This window comes from Gouania willdenowi, unplaced genomic scaffold, assembly GCF_900634775.1.
Source record: "Gouania willdenowi unplaced genomic scaffold, fGouWil2.1 scaffold_258_arrow_ctg1, whole genome shotgun sequence".
NCBI classification, from domain to species: Eukaryota; Metazoa; Chordata; class Actinopteri; order Blenniiformes; family Gobiesocidae; genus Gouania; species Gouania willdenowi.
In genome coordinates, this window is record NW_021145015.1 from 1,057,930 (window position 1) to 1,080,034 (window position 22,105).

The 22,105-nt window shown below is 39.4% G+C and overlaps 1 long non-coding RNA gene across 1 annotated transcript; it reads left to right on the forward strand.

Moving 5' to 3' along the window:
* Positions 1-1,785: 1,785 nt before the first annotated feature.
* Positions 1,786-21,859, forward strand: LOC114459083 (uncharacterized). The gene is made up of 2 exons (XR_003673215.1): positions 1,786-2,008; positions 21,787-21,859. It is a non-coding gene; the product is annotated as an uncharacterized LOC114459083 (long non-coding RNA).
* The last annotated feature ends 246 nt before the right edge of the window (positions 21,860-22,105 follow it).

The following is a 22,105-nucleotide window of genomic DNA, read 5'->3' on the forward strand; positions in this document are numbered from 1 at the left end:
TACTTTTAGCACCACTAGTTCAAACCCTGATTTGTTCTGGTACAAACAAGAAGTGAACAGTTACCCAAAGTTTATTCTGAGACGTTCACGTTATGTAGCAGATAATTCTCCAGAGTTTGTGAAGGACAGATTTGATGCTGAGCTCAAAGACAGCTCTGTTCCTCTGATGATTCAGGATCTTCATGTGTGTGACTCTGCTGTGTACTACTGTGCTCTGAGGCCCACAGTGACAGGAAACCACCAACGTCTGGACAAAAAGCTTTGGAGTTGTTCTAACAGCATGTTGTTGTTTTTATTTCTCTTTCTTTCTTTCACTAAGATTTCTCTTTTTATTTTTATGTACTCAAGCATATATACTTAGCTTAGTGAACGTAGCGCTTTTTACTGCAGACGGAAGGCTGAGCCCTGAAGTGTAGGGGTTCAACAAATCAGTGATATACTGAGGGGCCTCACCACGCAACGCACGAAAAGCCAAGACGAAAAGATTTAAACTCGATGCAAAGTTTGACTGGAAGCCAATGAAAACTTGATAGAATGGGGGTAATGTGGGATGTTCTGGGTGCACCAATCAAAAGTCTGGCAGCAGCATTTTGTACAATCTGAAGTGTGTTTAGAGTCGACTTGTTGAAACAAGTGAAAACAGAATTACAATAATCAATGTGAGACGAGATGAACGCTTGGATGATCATTTCAAGATCTGATTTTGACAAAAATTCTTCACTTTAGAAATAATTCTCAGGTAATAAAACCAGTTTTTGGTCAGTTGACGACAGTGACCCTCCAAAGACATTGACTGATCAAACACAACCCCAAGGCCAAGCTAACGTGGTTTTGTTTTTCTCAAATAGATTAAATTAATTATTATTTGTCATGATATTGAATTTAGTCACAGAGGTTTATTTTGATATGATTATATTGTAATAACAGTCGTAATCGAGTACGTATTTATAATAATGGTTTCACAGTTTACTCTGGGAATTATAAAAATCTGTAGTTTGATTTATTGTTGTATTTGTGTATCCATTAAAAAAGGATGGCATGGTTGGTCTTATTTAGCAGAGTTTGTCGTAATGTAAATTAAAACTTCATGAGTTTTAAATGTAGATTTGAAGGTTTTGTGTTGATTGTTAAATAAAAATATTATCTGACCAAATCTCATGTTTTCTCTCTTTATGAGTTATTATAGAATTAAATCAACTTTTTCCAAGTGAACCTATTTAACTCACTGATGCTTCATGTTTGAAATGTTTTTATTTTTGTCAACAACTTGAAATCTGAGGTGAGCTGCTGCACAACGTGCTGCGAGCGTTATCACTGATCCATTTGTCCTAAACTGAAGTTATTTAAGTTTTAGAAGTTGGAGAAGCATTTTGATGCACATGTAAACAATACAATAACATTTAAAGGTAAGATTCACATGCACTCAGACAGACTATTGTGTAAATGTACATCTGATATCAATGCTGATTAAAAATAAATGCTCCTATTAGTTATACAAGTTATTTTTGTCCTTGTTTTATTCTTTGTCTGTAGTAATCATTTTATTTTGCTTCTATTTGTTTTACATATGTTGATTTGCTGTTTCACTTTACAGTGCAGAGATGTGGGTCATAAGGAAGTACACCTCAATATGTGCAGCCGTGCCCAATGTCTACCTACCTCTACTGAACCTATCCTAGTCACTACTTCTCCTTCACAACCTGCTTCAACAGATGCACCAGTTCCCTCCACTCTTTCACCTACAGTATGATCTAAAATGGTCAAATATCTTCACTGTAGCCTCTTATTATTCTGAATAAATGTCCCTACACGTATCCAAAAGAAACACACAACACCATCACCTTCAGGAGGAACCTGGTAGACTACGCTCCTCTCATCATCAATGGTGACCTGGTGGAGAAAGTATCATCCTTCAGGTTCCTGGGTGTTCACATCCAGGAGGAGCTCTCCTGGGCCACCACCAGACCATCCTCTCTGACCCCTCCCACCCTGCTCCCCTCAGAAGGAGGTACAGATCAATCAAAGCTCCACCTCCAGAATGGCAAACAGTTTGTATCCCTGGACCATGAGAACCCTGAACATAAAATAACCTTTTTCCTCCCATGACTCAGACTACATGTCATGTTCTGTTAGTTATTTAGCCTTAAGGTTCTCTTTTAGTTATTCTGTGTCTTTGTTTATTTGGTTTTGAGTCTGGTCATGTTTAACTCTTGTCTGTGTTTCAGGTATTCCTACTTGTGGCTCCACCCCCCAGTGATGTCTATGTGCTTGGTTGGTGCCTGATTAGCTCCCTCATGTTTCCACCCAGGTGTGGGCCATTCCCAATTAAGCTTCCCTCACTATTTAGCTGAGTGCTTGGACACAGTATGACTGTGGGATCATTGTGTGATGTTGTCAGGTTGTCTGGTCCTGTTCCCCTTTTGGATTTAACTTTTGTTTTTTGAGAATAAAACTTGGACTGGTTCCAGGAACGTTATGCTTTGATCCTTCCTCCTTCTCTCTCTGCATTTGTGTCCACACTGAACCGTAACACTACATGTGCAATAATCCACATCAAAGTGTAATACACTGAGTTATATTTATTTATCTCCTAACTGGTCACTTTATATTTTTATATTGTGTGTATGGTAATGTGTATAGTTTGCTGAGTAGTTTTTTAGTATTACATATTTATGTCTTTCCTTTTCCAGTATTTTATTTATTTGTGTGTTTTATGTCATTCTTGGAGATCACCTTAATATTGTACATATGTATAATGACAATAAAAGCTTCTATTCTAAAAGGGAGTTTTTTCTCCACTGTAGCTGATGCTTGTTTATGTGGAATTGTTGTTTTTTCTTAATTTTATATTTTTTTATGAGAACTATGATGTGATTTTTTTCTTTTAGTTATCTTTTTATAAATACAATTGAATTGAAATTAAATTAAATAAAGACAAAACAGATGTCTTTAAGTTTCATCATGTTTACAGCTCATTGTATTTGTTTAATATTGTTTTATGTTGATCTTACATAACTTAATGTGTACTTTTTTTAACATTACTAAATATTGCCTTTTGTCAACCACTGATTTGTGTCTTTAGTTATCAAATTATTATCCATATTACTTAATTATAACTTAAATAATTCTGGTTTGATACTTTGGAACAAAATTGTAGAAGGATTTTTGTAACATTTACTGTTAGTGCTCGTCAAGGTACGTTTTAGTGGTTCTAATGTAAATGTATTTGTATCTGGCATTGTTATTAATAAGTTAATAACAATATGCCTATTCACAACTGTAACACAATGTACATTTGTGTATATTTTACTGATTCCATTAATATTAGATTTATGATATATATATATATATATATATCAATAATTATGTTCCTTGATGTCTACTGTTACCAGATCTGAGCTATAAGCTGTGATTATCAAGTCATGTGATTCTGCATATGGTTAATTATTTCTAGTGTAATGTTAATGCAATTGTGCATAAATTATGAGCACATGAGATACCATCCTAGTAAAACCTTAAAATTGCAATTTTTTTTAAAAATTACAGAATACGTAAAACATCAACACAAATTGTCTAATGTAACATTTTGATATTGTTTCATAAAACAATTAGCTCTGGACTGTAATAATTACTTTAATCACAAAAAATAATATATTTATATATATATAGATACTATACATAACTGTGACACAGTTATACTAAAACTTAATGAAATATTTTACCTTCATGTGTTGTACTTAAAGTTTGAAGGTATTAATAATGCTGTGAATCTTTAAACATTGAATTTATCCTACATTTATCTTCATCTTAAGGTTTAAACAAAGAGGTTGTGATAGGACTGCAGCACAAATGAAACCATTGTGTTTCTTGAGGAAATCATTCACGAAATGCTGATCAATTTATATGTTGTTGATGTTACCCAACATGGCTATGCTATCGGTTTGATTTTGTTTGGTTTTTTTCATTTCCTGATGTCACTTCTGGAGCTGAGTGTGGAGGTTCTGAGTGTGGAGGTTCTGAGTGTGGAGGTTCTGAGTGTGGAGGTTCTGAGTGTGGAGGTTCTGAGTGTGGAGGTTCTGAGTGTGGAGGTTCTGAGTGTGGAGGTTCTGCAGCTGGACCCTCTTGAAAAAGTCTGGTTTTCTAACTAATGTTGAGCTGCAGTACAAGCAGTGGTAGTGGTTGTGAAGCTCTTGAATTTAATTATTATAGTCAGTCTTTGCTGGTAGATTTTCCTGAATCATTGTTCGTTCATTTGATTTGCTGTTTTTAAAAATATGATGCACTGATCCCACGATATATAAAAAGAGTCTGAAAGGTGTGACAACATGTCCTGGCCTTCACTAGTATTTTTTAAACTTAAATGAATGAAAAAGCTGGATCATGTATGATTTTCTAAAACCCTTTTGTCAGGATCTGAGAAAAACCCAGATGTCAAAGTACAGAAATCTATCAGGTAAGAAGACAAGAACGACCAACACAAGAAGGACGTGAAACAAACCATGTCCTAGGAGAATGTGTTCAGACTTTACCTTAATAATTACCAGCTCTGTTAAAGTGTGACTCCAGGTGTTTCCTACATTTGTTCAGCTTTGTTGGCTGAAACAAAGTTGAGCTGCAAAATGGACAATGAACCAGTTTGAAGCATGTCCTGCTTTGTCCCAATTCTGGCAAGATTTGTCCATCCTGGATTGTTATATGTACCTTCAAAAGAGAGAAAGAAACTGTCATAAATCTACAAACTATAAAAATGACTAAAAATAACAATAGACAAAAAAACTTAATTTAGTTTAATGTCACAGTGACTTTTATTTATTAAATATTAAATGTCATGCTTTAGTCGACGTTGGCTCTAACACATTTAATTTCAATTCTGTTTAGTTTAAGGGCTGCAGTCCACACACACACACACACACACACACACACACACACACACACACACACACACACACACACACACACACACACACACACACACACACACACACACACACACCTCAGAAAGTTTTCCAAAGAACCTGAGAACAATCCAGGGATTTCCTCCATTAGAGGATGTAGATGTTCTCAGATGTTCTTCATGTCTCATGGATGTCTAGTGACTGGCTGCTGGGTGGCTTCACTGCACTCTGTAGCTCCACTAGAGGGCAGCACTGTGCTATATCCACTCCTCTATGTTCAGCCTCTGTGTGGATAAGAAGTGCTGCTTTAAAGAGAGCTATTCTACTACTGAATATGAACAGGAGCTGCTTTCTTCCACACATTCAAACCTGCTTGTACAAATGGAACTTTGGCTGTGGATTCTTCTCGCTGCTTTTTGCTTCGGTAACATACAGACTGTACATGTTTGTCTCTGAAACATTTGAATACATTGATGAACTCTTCATGGTACGCTTTGGATTTCAATGTTAAATTCCTTTGGAGCTGACTGGTCTCTCCTTCTGGATGTTCTGTTCTTCCACAGAGTGTAAAGGAGAGGAGAAAGTCACACAGCCACCAGGAGATGTTATTCTGACTCAAGGACAAACTGCTACACTCAATTGTACTTTTAGCACCATTAGATCAGACCCTTATTTGTTCTGGTACAAACAAGAAGTGAACAGTTACCCAAAGTTTATTCTGAGACGTTCACTTTATTCAGCAGATAATTCTCCAGAGTTTGTGAAGGACAGATTTGATGCTGAGCTCAAAGACAGCTCTGTTCCTCTGATGATTCAGGATCTTCATGTGTCTGACTCTGCTGTGTACTACTGTGCTCTGAGGCCCACAGTGACAGGAAACCACCAACGTCTGGACAAAAAGCTTTGGAACATATGTATGTATGTATGTATGTATGTATATATGTATGTATGTATATATGTATGTATGTATATATGTATGTATGTATGTATGTATGTATGTATGCATACAGCATGTATGAACAATAAAATCCATTAAAAGAAAATGTAGGTTTACATTCACTTTGTTCCTTCTTGTTTTGTACATTTAAGCAATATCACACTTAATGTTGTGCTGAAATATCAGTACTGGTGTGATTCAGTCGTAGACAGTGTTTGGAACAACGGCGTTTAAAATAACAGTGTGTGTGTGTGTGTGTGTGTGTGTGTGTGTGTGTGTGTGTGTGTGTGTGTGTGTGTGTGTGTGTGTGTGTGTGTCTGCATGTGAGTCTGCCTTTGACCATCTAAACCCTGTGAAAGGCATAAAACAAGAATCACATCTTATTATACGTAGGCACTGTTACAGAGCTCTGCTTATCAGAGTTTTTGGTATGAGACCTTGAGCAGAGACTGTTTGTTGCTGGCACTGTGAATACAGCACAATCTGTCTGTACTGTGGGTAATCTAATCTAACATGACTCAGCAAAGGACCAACGTCTCTGTTCAAAAGAACGATAAAATGCAGTGATATAAACACATGACAAATTGTACACATGAAAACATTTGATGATATGATGATTAACGTAATAATTGCCATAACACTTTCCTGTTGGTTTCACATGTTAAAGTGACATCATGAGGAGGAGGGACTTCCTGTACAAAAGGACAGAAGCTGGTTGTCAGCATGAGAAAGAAGTCAGAGTTTCCAACAGTTTAGTTTGAGCACTGCTCAGCTTGTTTGTTTGGGACATGATGGTTTTAGTCTCACTACTGCTTCTCCACATATTCACGGGTAAGTCCAGTTCATCTCTGCACATCTGCTCATTATTGCTGCTTCAAAGTTAGCAAAGGCCTTAAAGTGAAACATACCAACTTAAAGAGTTTTCTCTGTTCCTGTAGAAATCATGTGTGAAGAACTCAAAGCAGTCAGCACTGAAGTGAACACTTTAACAGGAGACACACTGACTCTGTCCTACAATTACAACAAAATTGCATCTGCTTATTATTTTTTCTGGTACAAACAAGATCCTGGAAAAGCACCAGAATTTCTTATTTCTCACTCAACATCAGGAGATGTGGGTGAAGCTGCTGTTGATGGACTGAAGATCAATGTGAAGACAAACCAACTCCAAATGATCATCTCCTCTGCTGCACTGTCACTGTCACGGAGTGAGCCGTGACGCTCACACTATAACCACAGTTAGTTACTGACCTCAGCATCTATGCAGGGAAAGGCCTACCAGCATATGTGTTTGTTGGTTAGCAGCTAACTCACCACCATGGTCACAGGAGCACTTCCATTTTCAGGAAACCAGAGGGACGAAACCAACTCATGTAAATAGGGGTGTTTGGTGGGCTGGTGTTGGGTCAAACCATTTGTACAGGGGTGTTTATGTAATTTTTGTTTGTTATGGATTTTAAAAACATTTAAGGTGAATTAATTTCCATGAAGTTATTATGTATGATTGAGTAATTAAGGTTTGTTGTTTTGTGTGTTGCTTGTATGATTATTTGGTTTGTTATTGAGTTAATTGATTTTAGATGGGGTTTGGTTTGTCTGTGGGAGGAGTTACAGTTAGAGGCTGCCTATAAAGGAAGCACAGCCTCAGTTGCTAGAGAGGACCCTGAGTGAGCAGACCTGTTAAACTGATGGCAACAAACAGAGGGTAAAGTCCATGTTCAGGATTTGAAAAAATATAGCCTGGCATCTCAATGCCCTTTTCTTTTTGTTTTGCTCAAGTTTTTGGTTTTCTGTTTTGGGGGTTTCACTGTAAATATATTGCACCTGACAAGGAAGAAAAATAAATAGAAAAAGCTTGAAACGTATTTCTACTCTCGAGTCTGTCTGTCCCCTCCGTTGCCGGTCATCCTTACCACATTTGGTGTCAGAAGTGGGATGAAGGAGGTGGACTGAAGAAGGACAGGCAATAATAGAGAAAGAAAAAAAAAAAAAAAAATGGAGACCAGGAAGAAAAGACCTGAAGAGAGCGCTGCTGAGGTGACAGAGGTCAGTGGGCAACCAACTGCAGGTGAAGCACTTAGTCACCTTGGAAAAATGTTTGAGTCTTTCATGGAGGTCCAGCGAGCCAGAGATGAGCGGATGGAGAAGGAGTCAACCAGACAAGCCAAGCAGTTCCAGGTTCTCAACCACCAGGTGGTTCAGCTACAATTGGACTTGGAAGCGACCAGAGAGAGAGCAAGCACACCTCAACCACCTCCATCCCGCCCCACAACGCCAGAGCCGCCAGCAGTTAACCCCAGGGGTCGGGCCTACGAGCTAAAGATGGCCAAGCTTGAGGACTCTGACAATATTGAGCACTACTTGACCACTTATGAGCGCCTCGCAGGGGTGTATGAGTGGCCGAAGGAAGAGTGGGCCATTCACTTGATTCCGCTGCTGACAGGCAAAGCACGCAGTGCATTTGTGGCTATGGACCCAGACAACACAACAGATTATGACCTGCTCAAAGAAGCTGTGCTGAAAAAGTACGAAATAAACTCAGACTTATCGCCTACAGTTCCGTGCCATGGAGACCAGCCCAACAGAGACACCGCAAGAACTTTACATTCGCCTCAAAGACCTCTTCTGCAAATGGACCAGGTTCGAGCAGTGCACTAAAGAAGGCCTGATGGAGAAGATGGTGCTGGAACAGTACCTGCGTGTCCTCTATCCTGAATTAAAGATCTGGGTTAAAGAGCACAGTCCAGCAACAGCAGCAGAGGCAGCCAAGCTGGTGGAAAACTTTGTGGCGGCGCACAGGGGCCCAAGGACCTATCGCTACGCTGGGGTGATCGACAAGCAGGCCTGGGGTAAGTCTGATGGTGTTGGTAGGGATGGCTCTGATGCTAGATTTAATCATAAAAGCAAAGCTCCAACCCCCTCCCTGAACAGGCCCAAACCCTTAGTCTGTTTTGAGTGTGGCAGGGAAGGTCACAAGAGTCCAGCTTGCCCTCTTCGAAAGTCAAAATATAGTAATCTCTGCTATGTGCCCAGCCCCTCCCCACCCCTAAAAATCTGCCAACTTAAAGATCCCATCATCACCATAGAACTTAATGGTAAACCAGTTACAGCCCTCATAGACACAGGATGTTCTCAGTCATTGGTTGAAGCAGAGATAATTTCTCCCAAGGAATGTAATTTTGGTGAAACTGTTGAAGTTTGCTGTGTGCATGGTGATAGGACAGAGTACGATACGGCAGATGTGTATGTGAGAGTTAGTGACCAGACCTTTCTTCTAAGAGTGGGAGTGGTGCCAAAGTTACCCTATCCAGTGCTGTTAGGGCAAGACTTTCCCTTATTACCAGAGCTGGTGGGTAACACTGCTTGGTGTGGTGTAGGTACCAGAGCCCAAGCTAAAACAGAACAGCAATCACACCTCTCAGAATTGCCTTACTTTGAGGCTGATGTCCCAGTTGAGTCTAGACAGCCAAGGGAGACGCGCTGTGAGAGGCGCAGGAAGGATGTTGGTGAGATGGTAGAGCATGCCAACATGCAGCCAAACACTGATGCGACACACCCAGAAATAACTGACATAGAGTTAGTGTTCAGTACAGACTTAGCAGAGGAACAACGTCAGGATGCCACACTTGTCCCTTGCTTTAAGAGAACTGCAGATAGTTCAGATAATTATTCTTTGCTGGGCAGGGATAAATATGTAGTGGAGAACAATCTTTTATATCGGAAGAGTGAAGAAGGTCTCCAACTGATTGTTCCTAAAAAGAATAGACAGGAAGTTTTAGAACTTGGACACTCAATCCCATGGGCGGGCCATCTAGCTTGCATGAAGACTTTACAAAGAATCAGCAAGAGGTTCCATTGGCCAGGCCTGTATGAGGATGTTAAAAACTTTTGCAAGTCTTGTCCCCAATGCCAGAAGACAGGTGGGAAAGCTCTTGCTCCAGCCCCTTTGATTCCCCTACCAGTTTTAGACACTCCATTTGAGAGAATTGGGGTGGACATAGTGGGTCCCTTGGAGAGGAGTAAGGCGGGGAATAGATTTATTTTGGTAATTTGTGATTATGCCACGAGATACCCAGAGACTTTCCCCTTACGTGACATAACGGCAAAACATGTTGCCACTGCTACGCTCCAGTTCTTTTCAAGAGTGGGTATTCCCCGGGAGGTGTTAACAGATCAAGGCCCAAACTTCATGAGTCGCACTCTCAGGCAGGTTTACAACCTCTTAGGTATCAAACGCATCAGAACGACCCCATACCACCCACAGACTGACGGACTTGTCGAAAGGTTCAATCAGACTCTGATCAGCATGCTCAAGAAGTTTGTTTCAGAGAATGCTAAAGATTGGGACCAGTGGTTGCCATACCTGATGTTTGCATACAGAGAAGTTCCGCAGGCATCCACAGGCTTCTCACCGTTTGAGCTCCTGTACGCACATCATGTTCGTGGGCCACTGGACGTCCTCAGAGAATCTTGGGAGGGAGAGATGCCGAACAAGATGGATGTCATCTCCTTTGTGATGAAGATGAGGGAGAAGCTCTCAACAGCAGCAGGACTGGCACAGCAGAACCTGCGGGAGGCCCAGAAGAAGCAGCAGTCTTGGTACGACCGTGCAGCCCGTTCCCGCACATTCCAGCCAGGTGATCGAGTGCTGCTGTTGCTGCCCAGCTCTGACAACAAATTACTTGCAAAATGGCAGGGTCCGTACGTCGTATCAAGGAAAATGGGGCCAGTGACTTATGAAATTGATATGCCTGATCGTCGGAAGCAGCACCAGGTGTTCCATGTCAACATGCTGAAGGTGTGGAACGAGAGACCGGAGCCTGCAGCCACATCAGTAGCAATGCTGATCCGGGCGGTCCAGGAAGAGGATGATTGCAGTGAGCAGTACCTGCCGGGCCAGGAAGGGAGGACGGAGCTAGACCTGAGTCACCTGCCAGATGCTCAGCGGAGTGAGCTTCACAACATCCTGCCTGATGATCTCTTCATGGAGCGGCCAGGAAGGACAACGCTGGTGGAGCACCGCGTTGTGTTGACGGACCGGGGGCCAGTTCGACAGCCATGCTACAGAGTTCCTGAACGTCTTCTTCCAATATTGAAGGGGGAACTCGACATGATGCAGGAGTTGGGGGTAATTGAGCCCTCGAGTAGTGAGTGGAGCAGTCCCATCATTCTGGTCCCAAAAAAGGATGGAGGCCTGCGCTTTTGCCTGGACTTCAGGAAGGTCAACACCCAGGCAAAGTTTGACCCCTACCCCATGCCGAGGGTGGATGATCTGGTTGAGCGCCTCGGCAAAGCAAAGTACCTGAGCACGCTGGACTTATGCAAAGGGTACTGGCAGGTGCCATTAGCGGAGGACAGTAAAGAGCTGACCGCTTTTAGGACACCATTTGGGCATTTCCAGTTCACTGTACTTCCTTTTGGATTGCATGGGGCACCCGCTACCTTCCAGCGGTTAATGAACAGAGTCCTCGGGGGAACGGAGGGCTTTGCAGCTGCCTACTTGGATGATATTGTTGTGTACAGTACCAGCTGGGAGGAACATTTACGTCACCTCGGTCATATCCTGTCTTTGATAAAAGAGGCAGGCCTGACCATTCACCCCAATAAGTGCACCTTGGCAAAGGAAGAGACTTCTTACCTCGGCTACATATTGGGTCGGGGTGTCATCCGGCCTCAAGTGGGCAAGGTGGAAGCCATCATGTCTGCAGAGCGACCTACCACCAAGAAGCAGGTACGCTCGTTTTAGGGGGTTGGTGGGTTGGTATAGACGCTTCATCCCAAACTTTTCAGAAGTAGCACTGGTACTGACTGAACTGACACGGAAGAAGCAGCCCAACAAGGTTATTTGGACTGAGGACTGTGAAACAGCCTTTTGGGCCCTAAAAAACTCTTTATGCCAGGAGCCGGTGCTGATCAGTCCCAACTTTGATGAGACATTTACACTTCAGACGGATGCATCAGAGCGAGGCTTGGGCGCTGTGCTGCTGCAGGTGAGCCATGGACAGCTACGCCCTGTGGCTTATATTAGTCGCAAACTCCTACCAAGGGAGTGTAACTACTCCACCATTGAGAAGGAGTGCCTGGCAATCAAGTGGTCCTTGGACTCTTTCAGGTATTACCTGATGGGTCGTAAGTTTGTATTGGAAACGGACCACAAGGCACTGTCATGGTTGGGGCGTATGAGAGACACAAATGCACATATAACCAGGTGGTTATTGGCTATACAGCCTTTTGACTTTCAGGTGTTGTACCGTTCTGGGAAATTGAATTGCACTGCAGACTTTCTCTCCAGAGTGCCACAGGGGGCATCTCGAGAAGGGGGGGGAAATGTCACGGAGTGAGCCGTGACGCTCACACTATAACCACAGTTAGTTACTGACCTCAGCATCTATGCAGGGAAAGGCCTACCAGCATATGTGTTTGTTGGTTAGCAGCTAACTCACCACCATGGTCACAGGAGCACTTCCATTTTCAGAAAACCAGAGGGACGAAACCAACTCATGTAAATAGGGGTGTTTGGTGGGCTGGTGTTGGGTCAAACCATTTGTACAGGGGTGTTTATGTAATTTTTGTTTGTTATGGATTTTAAAAACATTTAAGGTGAATTAATTTCCATGAAGTTATTATGTATGATTGAGTAATTAAGGTTTGTTGTTTTGTGTGTTGCTTGTATGATTATTTGGTTTGTTATTGAGTTAATTGATTTTAGATGGGGTTTGGTTTGTCTGTGGGAGGAGTTACAGTTAGAGGCTGCCTATAAAGGAAGCACAGCCTCAGTTGCTAGAGAGGACCCTGAGTGAGCAGACCTGTTAAACTGATGGCAACAAACAGAGGGTAAAGTTCATGTTCAGGATTTGAAAAAATATAGCCTGGCATCTCAATGCCCTTTTCTTTTTGTTTTGCTCAAGTTTTTGGTTTTCTGTTTTGGGGGTTTCACTGTAAATATATTGCACCTGACAAGGAAGAAAAATAAATAGAAAAAGCTTGAAACGTATTTCTACTCTCGAGTCTGTCTGTCCCCTCCGCTGCCGGTCATCCTTACCACAGTCACACTCTGCTGTGTATTACTGTGCTGTGAGGCCCACAGTGACAGCAAACACACAATCCCTGTACAACAACCTGACAGCTGCTCACTCACACTGACACATCCAACACACACCTTCATACAGTTCACACACTGTTCATCAACTTTTAATAAACCATTCTCTGCAAAACACAGAAGAATTACTAAAAAAAGACAATTTAAAGTTGGAAATAAATTTAATTAAATTTTGTTTTTAAATTATTTGCATTTTGTTTTCAAAAAAAACATATTTAAACAGTTCTTTTTTTATTGAGAAAAGGTACAGATTATATACATTTATTCTCTAGTTGACAGAAGTATGAAGTACTTTTCTCTCCTTCCTCCATCTATTTATCTCTAGATCTAATAAAGGCTCCTTGAGCTTTGTGAAGATATATTTCATCAAGCTTGTTTTGCAAAATTTTTAAATTTGGTATGTCTGCTTCCAAAGGTGCCGCTTTATTACATTATTATTAATTTCTTTCATTAGGTTGACTTCACTTATTTTATTTTCCCATAAGTAATAGAAAATTCCCTTATTTTGAAAATTCCCTTATTTTGAACTTCAATAGTTTCTGTTTCTGGGATTAAAGATTGTAGGTTTGAGTGTCAGTTTAATTTCACAATGGTCGGTGAGAGGAGCTGCTGAGATGCTACATTCAGACACACATGATAACAAAGAGCAAGAAATGAACCAGAAATCTAATCTTGATGGAATGGATCTGTTGGGTTTATGCCAAGTTTACTGTTTGTTTTCTGGAAAATTGAAGCTCCAGGGATTTATTAAGTTTAAATTGCTCCATAAATTAGCAATAACAGGATTAGAAGAGTTTTTTTGATGAACTTTTGAGGGAAATCTATCGAGGCATTCGTTATCAACCATATTATAATCCCCCCATAATTATATTTGCTGAAGGAAATTTAATTTGAAGATCCCCAATTAACTTTTCATTTTGGAGCAAGTTATTGAAACCATAGACATTAACCAGGAAATGATGGAGATCATTGATATTAACCACAGTAATAAGCCAATGTCCAGTGTTACTAAAGTTTGAAGTTATGACTTTTCCAGGAGAATTTAAAAGAGAAATGCTAAGCTGGCAGATTTATTAGAGCCATGGTTGAATATTATTTTGTCACCCCATTGGTTTTTACAAAATGTCTCGTCTGTTGATATTGAATGAGTTTCTTGTAAGAAAATAAAATCAGCTTTTTTCCTCTTACAAAAAAGAAAGTTTGCTTTTCTTTTGACAACGTCTCTTAAGCCCCTGACATTGAATGACAAACAACAAAAAGGAACATTCATCAGAAAACAACAACTTAACTACAACTGGAAAAGAGAAGAGTATAGAACCTATGGAATAAACGATTTACGGTAAAATGTAACGTCCTGTCAAATTCTGTAATGATGAACCATCCACAACTTTATAAATGTTGGAACTAAATAAAACCTTTATGAATTAGTTTTTGTTGTCATCTGAACCTCAAACCTCAGATATTTAGGAAATACGTTTTCCATCAATGTATCCCTCACCACCTCTGTAATAGGCCCTCCGTCCCTCACCTCTGGCTTGTGATCACGGTCAGCTTTGCAGAGATCTTTGACGACGGTGATGTGCAGCTGTTTGCAAATCCTGGATTCCTTGGTCATCCTCCACAGTGCATCCTGATTAAATCTTTATGTAAACTGGATTATCACATGCCTTGTCTTGTTGTCATCACAACGGCCAAGTCGGTGAACAGAATCCACGATGTAGTTGAAGTTTGAGGACCACGAGGGAGAGATTTTAGTTATCAGACCTTTAACTTTTTCAGGAATGTCCTCTCCTTCTCCTTCTTTCATCCCCCTGATACGGAGGTTCCATCAACGTTTGTATCGCTCAGATCCAGGACTCGTTCCAGCAGCTCAGCGTTGGTTTTCTTCAGAGTAGTTACTTCTCCTACAGTTGACTGCAGTTGGTTCTTGCAATCTTTGATCTCTGCCACGTTTAACTCCACTGCTTTAGCAATGCTAGCTAGCGTAGCATAGTTACTGTTCATCTGGGTTCTGAGTGCATCCACTTTCTCCATCAGGCTAATTCCATCTTTGTAGGTTTTCATGGCAGCCCCACTGGGGCACACTGTGGACAAACTAAAACAAGAGAGGTGATATCAACAAGGTTTTACTGGCAGGGATGGCTGTTGACTCCTATGTAGTAATTCTATGACAAGGTCATGTACCATGTTTTTATATTATCAACAGGTTTCCCAATGCACAGCACGTCAGGCCAGTGGACAATTATTGAAAAAGCCCACTGAATACACTTTAATAAAGGTTGGTTCATCTAAAAAGATTAAAAAAAAAAGAAATTGTAAAAATGTTTCAGAAAGTTCCATTTGTTACATATAACTTGTAATTTGTTGATAAAAATGTCCCAAAAATCTTTAAGATATAAAGTATTGTACACATCAAGGTTTAGATTTATAGTTTATAGATGTGTTTACATATATAAGGTGTGAAACTATTTTAGATGAAACTCTTTTGCTCCATAAGGTCTTCCAGCCATTTGAACTCATCAGAATGTAATTGATTAGGAAGTTAACAATGATGGGACTCAATACATCTGCATAATGATTGATTACTTCACCAAATGGCCACAGGCCTATGCATTGACATCTAAGGCAGCCAAAGAGGTTACGTCATGCTTTCTGAATTTTGTTTACCAATTTGAGGCATAAAAAAGGATTTTGTCAGACCAGGAAACAGAATTTGTCAACGACGTAAGTACTAATCCTGGACAGAAGCTGTAAGGAGATGAACAATAAAGTTAAAAACTATTTGTTTAATAAGATAATGTTTTCTACTTACAAAATAAATAATTGTTTTACAGCTGGCATGTATAATATTCATATAGTTTTCAGCATGAGATGTATGGTACTGCTATTGAATTACTGTATTTTTTAATTGTATTGCAGATCAACAAGATTGTGTGAAATTCTTAAAATAAAAAGAAGCTTATGTTCCTCCTACCATCCTCAAACCAACACCTTGGAGAAAGAATGAACAGAACTATTCAAAGGTGAGTTCTTGTCTCTGTAACATTCAAAGGGCTTTACATTGATGTGCATTATTCTTTCACTCCACACACAGTGGTGGTAAGCTACTACTGTAGCCACAGCTGCCCTGGGGCAGACTGACAGAAGCGAGGCTGCCATATTGAACCATCGTTTCCTCTGACCACACACACCACATTCATACTAGGCAATGTGGGTAAAGTGTCTTTACTAAAGGACCCTTTGGTTATTGGATGACCCACTCTACCACATCAGCTAAATCAATCATATTATACTGATAGCCATAGTTCTTAAATGTATATGTTTAGATTTGATTTCTGGTGTTCCTTTGTATTCAACAGTTCAAATTTAATAATTTGTCTCCATCATAAATTCCTAATATTTTATAATTTCTTTTATTTTCAGAACCCTGGCCAAACTTGTCTGCAATCATCCAGAAATGTGGGATGAATATCTGGATGTTTGGTCTCAGAACCAAGACACAGATGACCACCAAGTTCTCTCTCCATTTGGCAGAAGTTCCAGAGCACTATATGGTTGGTGAATGATCATGTCTGTGTACATTAGGTATGTCTATGAGACAATGACAAAACAATTTTATAAAATGTTTTGCTTCAAATTTTCTTAACACTGTAGAGGAAATAGTGACCCAGGAAGACGTGTCGCTGGAGAAACAGAAACAGTTGATGGACATTGTCAAAGAATCTCAAAAAGACCCATGAAAAAATAAGTGGTGAAAAAAACAAAGCAGAGCAGCGAACACCAGCATTCAAAGTTCAGTGTTTAAAAAAATAAACACAGATCAACTGAAAATAATGATTGAGGTGGTGATTAATTTTCTGTGCTATGGAGGGGGCGGAAACCAGACTGGAACTGTTTATAGAGGTTATTGTGGGATAGGTGAGAGTGAAGTTGATCTGTTAACTGTTTTAAAGAGACAGACCTTTGATAATAACATTAAGGAATTTGTTCTTTCATTTTTCCTCCAATTATTCCATAATATTTCCCTTAATTAAATAGTAATTGGTCACAAGATCTAGAAAAATTAAAGTGAAGATACTGTTGATATTTATCACTTATTGCTAGAATATTGTTGATTTCTTACATAATTTGTATTTTATGTATACGTAGAAGTGTAAACTTGTGCACAATAATGTTGAAATAACTCATTTTCATGCATAAAATCTGTGACCTACAAGATCAAACTGCTCCATATTTGACTCCTGAACTAAAATGAGTTTGACACCCCTAGAATAGACCATCCTAAGTTAATCTACTGTAGTATTTATTATAACAAACGCCTACAACAGGACGTGTAGGTGTGTTCTAAATCAACCTCTATCTGCTGACATCACACACTTTATTTAATAAACAGCTGATACTTTACATGCTCTGCACCTGCAATGACAACAAAATAAAGTTGTCATACTTTTCATCAAGAAAAACATACATTTTAATGGGTGAAACTAAATGAGGAGAATAAACATTAAGAGTACAGTTCCTAAAAACACATTACTGGCCTTACTTTACAGCACTTTTATTTTCTTATTTGTTAACATGCCTGTTGGGTATTTTAAGATGAGACACAATTCATTTCTATATTAGACATTTTTATTTAATATTATTTAATCTTGCACTAAAGTCTAAAGTGAATTTTCTTTTAATTTATTGCTTGATTGATCAAGCTACGTCACAGAAGTGTTCTGTTTAGGGTTGAATGTTAAAATAAGGTGAATAAAATAAATAATGAACATCCTGGATCTGTTTGTTTTTTAATGCTTTTCTTTATCTTTTTAATGTATTATAAAAGTATCGGATTGAGTCTCAGTATCGGCCAATTCTCATAATCAAAGGACTCAAAAAAAAAACCTGATCAGGACATTCTTAGTTCTAACACTGCTTTTATGCAGACAGAGGGCGTTGGAAGTAACCAAGAAAAGTAGGAACACCTGTAGGAATGAGTAGCACCAGGTTTCAAGACTGATTCAACCTTTATTGCTGTAGAACAGCGTTAAATATTTAACCCACTGTGTTCCCTGAAAAAGCCTATTTGTATAATTCTGAAATGTACATTATTTTTAGTTTCAGGAACCAAACCTTTTTTTAACCTCTGGCTGTTCAGTTCTTACCTTTGGACCATTTCAAGCTATTCATTGGACTTACAATAAATAAGTGGAAAAATGAGTGTGTTCCAAAATTTTTGAGTGGTAGTGTATAAATATACATATAATAAATTATTTCAATAATAGTCGTAGGACAATATTACATGATTAAAATCATAATATTACATGATTGTTATAATATATCCTACAGATCTAGAAGAGTGAAACATAAGGTGTGTGTAGAGCTTAGTGAAGTTGTACTCTGGTATAGATTTTTCAAACTAGAATATTATTCATCATGTAGCCAATCTGCACCACATTATCAGAATAAGAACCTTAAAAAGAAAAAGCATCTATTTTCAACTCACCAAGTTTAATCTCTTAACATTACAAGATTATTCTAATAATATTATCCTATGACTTTATTCTTGTAATATTTTAATCAATGTATCCCTAAAACACTGTTGTAAAAAACATGTTGATGTTAACATTGGACCAGACTGAACAGAACTCAAATGTAGGACCCAGAACCAGAGTTCTAGAGTTTATTCATAAACAGGTCAGTACACGATGAGTCAGCACAATCAGAGGTACAAAAGGAGCAGGATGAGGAAAAAAACAAGAGTCAGAACTCGTCACTATGGAAACGCTGGATCACTGGTCAAGAATGAACACAGACAATCTGGTAAACAGAAAGTGAAGGAGCTGAACTAAATAGACAGACTAACGACTGATTAGTGGCAGCTGGGAACCCAGGAGAAACTGATGGGACAGGCTGATCAGAGGGTGAAGCAGCCTGGAATGACAAAGACAATTAGAAACCAAAACAGGAAGTGTCAAAATAAAACCAGGAAAAAACAAACCGTGAATGTGACATTAATATTTTTATTAACTAATAAAAATGAAACTATAATGTTGACATGGGATGAAAACCAATCAGAACTAGTTTCACTTTTGGATGGTATCCATTCCAATCAAAACTACTTTATTAGTGTGGAAGACGGGACAAGGTGGTAAATGATCCACTAGGAAGTAAAACGTCTGTAACCCTCAGCCTAGGAGCTACTGAATGACAACATGAAAGCCCCGCCCTAAACCAGCCTCAAGCAGCACAACAACACACGTCTTACAAACCAGGGTTAGGGTGAGTTCCATCAGAAAGTTTTCTAAAGAACCTGAGAACAATCCAGGGATTTTCTCCATTAGAGGATGTAGATGTTCTCAGATGTTCTTCATGTCTCATGGATGTCTAGTGACTGGCTGCTGGGTGGCTTCACTGCACTCTGTAGCTCCACTAGAGGGCAGCACTGTGCTATATCCACTCCTCTATGTTCAGCCTCTGTGTGGATAAGAAGTGCTGCTTTAAAGAGAGCTATTCTACTACTGAATATGAACAGGAGCTGCTTTCTTCCACACATTCAAACCTGCTTGTACAAATGGAACTTTGGCTGTGGATTCTTCTCGCTGCTTTTTGCTTCGGTAACATACAGACTGTACATGTTTGTCTCTGAAACATTTGAATACATTGATGAACTCTTCATGGTACGCTTTGGATTTCAATGTTAAATTCCTTTGGAGCTGACTGGTCTCTCCTTCTGGATGTTCTGTTCTTCCACAGAGTGTAAAGGAGAGGAGAAAGTCACACAGCCACCAGGAGATGTTATTCTGACTCAAGGACAAACTGCTACACTTAAATGTACTTTTACCACCACTTATTCAGACCCTAATTTGTTCTGGTACAAACAAGAAGTGAACAGTTACCCAAAGTTTATTCTGAGACGTTCACGTTATGTAGCAGATAATTCTCCAGAGTTTGTGAAGGACAGATTTGATGCTGAGCTCAAAGACAGCTCTGTTCCTCTGATGATTCAGGATCTTCATGTGTGTGACTCTGCTGTGTACTACTGTGCTCTGAGGCCCACAGTGACAGGAAACCACCAACGTCTGGACAAAAAGCTTTGGAGTTGTTCTAACAGCATGTTGTTGTTTTTATTTCTCTTTCTTTCTTCCACTAAGATTTCTCTTTTTATTTTTATGTACTCAAGCATATATACTTAGCTTAGTGAACGTAGCGCTTTTTACTGCAGACAGAAGGCTGAGCCCTGAAGTGTAGGGGTTCAACAAATCAGTGATATACTGAGGGGCCTCACCACGCAACGCACAGAAAGCCAAGACAAAAGATTTAAACTCGATGCAAAGTTTGACTGGAAGCCAATGAAAACTTGATAGAATGGGGGTAATGTGGGATGTTCTGGGTGCACCAATCAAAAGTCTGGCAGCAGCATTTTGTACAATCTGAAGTGTGTTTAGAGTCGACTTGTTGAAACAAGTGAAAACAGAATTACAATAATCAATGTGAGACGAGATGAACGCTTGGATGATCATTTCAAGATCTGATTTTGACAAAAATTCTTCACTTTAGAAATAATTCTCAGGTAATAAAACCAGTTTTTGGTCAGTTGACGACAGTGACCCTCCAAAGACATTGACTGATCAAACACAACCCCAAGGTCAAGCTAACGTGGTTTTGTTTTTCTCAAATAGATTAAATCAAAAAACTTTCTATTATTTGTCATGATATTGAATTTAGTCGCAGAGGTTTATTTTGATATGATTATATTGTAATAACAGTCGTAATCGAGTACGTATTTATAATAATGGTTTCACAGTTTACTCTGGGAATTATAAAAATCTGTAGTTTGATTTATTGTTGTATTTGTGTATCCATTAAAAAAGGATGGCATGGTTGGTCTTATTTAGCAGAGTTTGTCGTAATGTAAATTAAAACTTCATGAGTTTTAAATGTAGATTTGAAGGTTTTGTGTTGATTGTTAAATAAAAATATTATCTGACCAAATCTCATGTTTTCTCTCTTTATGAGTTATTATTGAATCAAATCAACTTTTTCCAAGTGAACCTATTTAACTCACTGATGCTTCATGTTTGAAATGTTTTTATTTTTGTCAACAACTTGAAATCTGAGGTGAGCTGCTGCACAACGTGCTGCGAGCGTTATCACTGATCCATTTGTCCTAAACTGAAGTTATTTAAGTTTTAGAAGTTGGAGAAGCATTTTGATGCACATGTAAACAATACAATAACATTTAAAGGTAAGATTCACATGCACTCAGACAGACTATTGTGTAAATGTACATCTGATATCAATGCTGATTAAAAATAAATGCTCCTATTAGTTATACAAGTTATTTTTGTCCTTGTTTTATTCTTTGTCTGTAATAATCATTTTATTTTGCTTCTATTTGTTTTAGATATGTTGATTTGCTGTTTCACTTTACAGTGCAGAGATGTGGGTCATATGGAAGTACACCTCAATATGTGCAGCCGTGCCCAATGTCTACCTACCTCTACTGAACCTATCCTAGTCACTACTTCTCCTTCACAACCTGCTTCAACAGATGCACCAGTTCCCTCCACTCTTTCACCTACAGTATGATCTAAAATGGTCAAATATCTTCACTGTAGCCTCTTATTATTCTGAATAAATGTCCCTACACGTATCCAAAAGAAACACACAACACAATCACCTTCAGGAGGAACCTGGTAGACTACGCTCCTCTCATCATCAATGGTGACCTGGTGGAGAAAGTATCATCCTTCAGGTTCCTGGGTGTTCACATCCAGGAGGAGCTCTCCTGGGCCACCACCAGACCATCATCTCTGACCCCTCCCACCCATCCTCTCTGACCCCTCCCACCCTGCTCCCCTCAGAAGGAGATACAGATCAATCAAAGCTCCACCTCCAGAATGGCAAACAGTTTGTATCCCTGGACCATGAGAACCCTGAACATAAAATAACCTTTTTCCTCCCATGACTCAGACTACATGTCATGTTCTGTTAGTTATTTAGCCTTAAGGTTCTCTTTTAGTTATTCTGTGTCTTTGTTTATTTGGTTTTGAGTCTGGTCATGTTTAACTCTTGTCTGTGTTTCAGGTATTCCTACTTGTGGCTCCACCCCCCAGTGATGTCTATGTGCTTGGTTGGTGCCTGATTAGCTCCCTCATGTTTCCACCCAGGTGTGGGCCATTCCCAATT